Genomic DNA, 4,921 nt, shown 5'->3' with positions numbered 1-4,921 from the left:
CATTATAAGTAGAATAATTCGTTATGAATTTGTTACAAATTTAATGCTATTTTTTCATGATTTTTATTTTAATATTGCATATGTATGTATGTGCATTCGTGGGTATATATTTAAGTTTTACTTATCTCTTATTCTCTATTGTTTATAAACGAGTTTTGGTTGTCATTAATTGAATATTTTCTAATTGTGATTTAAAATTTACTTACATTATAAATATATACTTTTTAGGAATTTATTATAAAACATAGTTATTTTGTATTGTACATTGAAATATTGTTTATACTCTTTGCTATTTTCACTTGTGTAAATAGATATTAGAGTTTTTATTATTACTAATCGACTGCTACCATCGCGTCAGTCACTACTACACCAACCACCTCCACCACCATAAGTAGCACCAACTCCAACTACCATCAACACATCGTCAACCACCACATATTCTTTAGTTACCACCACCAACACCGCCAATACTAATATCCACTAACTCCACCATCACTACCGACCGCCACCATCGCGCCAATCACTATAACACTAACCACCTCTACCATCCCAACTAGCACAGTCACCAACTACCACCAACATATAGTCAATCACTACACATTTAGCCGCCGCCGCCGCCACCAACAACGCCAATTAAGTATTAACATCACCCAACTCCACCATCATAATCACTACTACAACCAACCGCCACCATCGCGCCAGTCACTACAACACCAACCACATCCACTAACACAACTAGCACCAACTCCAACTACCACCAACTTATCGTCAACCACCAAATATTCTTCAGCCACCAACATACCCAACTACTACCATCAACTAACTCCACCATCATAGCCACCTCCACCACCACTACCAACCGTCACCATCACGCCAGTCACTACAACACCGACCACCATCACAACTATCATAACCACCATTACTAGCCACTAACACTAACCATCACCACCACTACCTCTACAAACCATCTCCACCATCACTAGCGAACATAAATGTTTTGATTTTCTTATCAAATAATTATTTTATTTTATTAATTTTTTATTTGAATTGTATATTTATTATGTTTATAAATAAATTAATTTCGCACATTCATATGTTGAGGATGTTTATTATAGAAAGTTGAGGGGGAGTTTTATTTTTAAAGTAAAATGAAGGGGTGTAATCTATTTTTTTTTTAAGTACGCGGGAGAGCTCAAAAGTGAAGTGTATAAAACTATACTATTTTCAAACCCACTTGTCTGTCCTGTTTGATTTGATCTGTATTTTCTCTCTGTGTAAAATAAAATTCTACTATACTTGCTATTCATCACTACTCAGGAGAGAAGGGACTAATCACTCATAGAACTGTATACTTTATCAATTCCTGAATAGAGAAGGTGTGTATACTTAGTCTCTACATGCACTCTTATTTCTTGAAGATAAAAATGGTGTCTTGAATTTCTCATTTCAAAAACTTGTTCTTTGATATATGTGTGTTACTCTGTTTCTGGAAATCTTTAGGTGTGGATACTTTTTTGCTACATATGCTCTGATTCTCCAACATAAAAAAGGTATCTTGGAATTTTTCAAGAATGTAAAATTGGTGTGTTCAAATTTCTCCATTTCAAGAACTTGTTCTTTGATATATGTAAAAATGGTGTCTTGAATTTCTCCATTTCAAGAATGTAAAAATGGTGTCTTGAATTTCTCCATTTCAAGAACTTGTTCGTTGATATATGTGTTTTACTTTTTTCAAGATATCAATAGGGGTGGATACACCTTTGAGGTGGTGATAATTAAGATGGTTTGTAATGCTATTTTAGCCTTCTTCCCCTCAGTAAGAATGATCACGGAACATGGATTCCTTTTTTGCTACATATGCACTCATTCTTGAACATAAAATGGGGTATTTGAATTTCTTCATATCAAGAATGTAAAGAAATTGTGGTATATATTTTTACATATATTTGTTTTTTCATTCAGTGGGTAGTTTTCATCTTTTTATCATCTGGTTCTGTTCAAATAGCAGAGCTTATTATACTGATTTGTTTCTGTTACTTTTTCTTTTTTGAATGTGATTTTTTCTTCCCGAAATTATCACTTCTACTCTTTAGTGAAACAATCTGCACTTTTCGCTACCGTTTTAATCTTGTTTAATTTGTCCAAATTTCTGTTCGATTCGTAGCTCGTTTTGTTAAATTAATTCGTTATTATATCTTTATTTCGTTTTTGCTCTCTTGATTCTCTGGTTTTGGGAAAGAAAAATAGGGCTGATCTTTTTTGGGACAATTTTCTGGATTCATAATGGGCACGTTGTTGTTGGATGGAAATTACTAGAATTTGATCAACTGAAATAATGAAAGTAGAAACTTAAAATCTGGTATAATATAACAGCCTCAATTTCTTTGATGCTCAAGATAAATTTCTCACGGGACCATAATAAAATATGTCAGAAGGAAAAAAAATTTGGCTCCTAGTTCAAATCAAATTACATATGAGACTAAATGTTCGTCTAATCATCTTTTGAGGGTGAGTCTTGGCACTGGGCACAACAATATAGTTGCTCCTTTAGTGATAAGTACGCCACAGGTTCAAGACGTGAAAATTCTAGAGACAAGTACAACAGATTGATGTTCATTTTTTACAGATCAGCAACAAAAAATTTTATCAAATTTTAGTATTTAACTCATAGGTAGTACCTAGAAGATTCCAGTATAAAATGCCATAAATCCTTCCTCAACACCTCGAATTCAGCATAATTTACATAGTCTAAGAATTACAAACTAGCAAAACCAGCAAAAGAATTGCCAAGAACCAGTGTTTGGGAAAATTGCAACCGTCATAGTCATGTTTTCTTGATCCACTCTTAGGATCCTTTTTAGGAATTTTGTAATTATAAGCAACCCATCTTCACCATCTGGAAAAACCACCTTTGATATGCTGTGTGAAAACTGAGTCGCCACTTTTATTCTTTTTTTTTTTTTTTCTTTTTTCTCTTGCTGCATTTGCCACTATAGAAATGAGCTATGAAAAACAGCTTAGCTGCCTTGCAAATGGTCTGGTCCGGTAAGGCGCCGCAAGAGTTTGTAATGGTGCATTTAAAATTGGTCTTGGATGAACATTTTATGGGATCTACAGGTGGCTAGATTTCACTAAGTAAATCACAAGCAAAATCCATCTTAGTTTTTAGAACATGTTGAGGTCCATGACTGGTAATCAGCGACACGTGCACATTGTAGACAGAGAATTGCCGAAATAAATAGAAATATATATACTCCCTCTGTCGTGCACTTTCATTGTATAGCTGCAGATAATTTATCAGTCTAGGAATGATAGTTTCTTAATGTAGATGAGATTGAGGTGTTTATACGCTTTGTTTTTCTTTTTTGTGTGTCGATTTGTTGCTTTTCTTCTTTTTTTAGAAGTTGGTTTTAGCTCTGATTGAGATGAGTTTTTCAATATGTAGATGAGTTTTATTTGGTGACAAGTGATTAGGGTCGGATTCTTATTCTTTTGGACATTCTATTCAATAATGAGTCTTTGAGTACATGTTTTTAAGGGCCTCAAGTGTCTTTTGTATCATTTATAGTTTATTAAAGAACTATAAATCTAGCCTCTTCTACTGTGTATGTCCTTAGAAACGGTTATGTGATAACTGACTTTCTTCTTTTGGAGATGACAACCCGGGAAGAAGATAACAATTCACAGATGCTGGAAGAATATAACAATTCGCAGATTCTGCTGGGAGCAGCAAAACATGGTGATGTCGCCACCTTCAGGATGGCATTGCAACTGGGAATTAATTTTGGTCTACCGAGTTACTGGGAAGGCAGGTTGAGGACACCGCTCATGGTGGCCTGCCTTCACCAGCAATTAGAAGTTGCTAAGTTTCTACTCAAGACGAAAAAAAGTATTCGTCGAGTACAAAAGTTCCGATGGCAAAACAGCCCTGGAATGCGCTGAAGAAGCCCGTCTTCCAGAAGATATCATCCAGAGGATGTTATTGGGGGTTAGGAGCTTCCTGATTCACAACTATAACATTACACCTTGCCCATATAGATTTCATAACATGCCAGTCTGTCCTTATTTGCACCAGGCTCGGGGGGGAAATATGTAGAAGGCGGGACCCGGGTCTTTATGCTTATTCTCCAGTCCACTGTGAATCCTTCCAAGGGGGCGAGTGCAGATATGGAGCCTATTGTGGGAGGCTCACGGGATGAAGGAATTCCTCTATCATCCCAGCATTTTCAGAACCAAGCCATGCATTTACGGAACAAGATGTTGGAACAAAGATTGGTCCTGCACACATGCCCACTATGGGGAGAACAAGATACTCAACACCCGGCCACCACCTCCACCTAAGTTGCCCCTTCCCTCTTTCGACCCCGACAATCTGGAGACCGCGATGGCACATTGGCAAATCTGCCATGAGCAGCTATGGCCAAGGCCATAGGATCTTTGCTCTTTCCTTTTCACTTTTTTCTTCACTGTATTCATGCAGCTCTGGTTTCCCAGGGAGTACTCTCAGGATTTTAGGAAGCTTGAATCCAGTTTTGTGTGGAATGTACTACACAACAAGATGAAAGAATTGAGATTGCATTTATACGCCGTGAAGAGCAGCTTTCTTTGGGTAGTCTTTTGTGTTGATGGGCACACAAATAGGTAAGTTACAATTAGTGTTTAAAGTTTTTTCCTTACTCATCACTAACCTTATGTTAACTGTGCCTTGACATACTGAACCTTTTTCCCTGTTATGATTTTTCAGGATCTAGTCAGTAGATGAGAACAGTAGTGTTTTAGGACATGGAGCAAGTCTGCCTTTTCTCAGATCACTTTGAGCATCCTTGGTTTTGGCGGTTCCTCATTCATGGAGATTTCCTTCTTGTTTCCTCAGTCAATATCCCTAGGTGTGAGATGTTTAATGCAATTCAACTAGTATGTA

The sequence above is a fragment of the Lycium ferocissimum genome, chromosome 5 (genome assembly GCF_029784015.1).
Source record: "Lycium ferocissimum isolate CSIRO_LF1 chromosome 5, AGI_CSIRO_Lferr_CH_V1, whole genome shotgun sequence".
NCBI lineage: Eukaryota > Viridiplantae > Streptophyta > Magnoliopsida > Solanales > Solanaceae > Lycium > Lycium ferocissimum.
The sequence above is the reverse complement of the archived record's forward strand: the minus strand, read 5'-3'. Positions refer to the sequence as shown.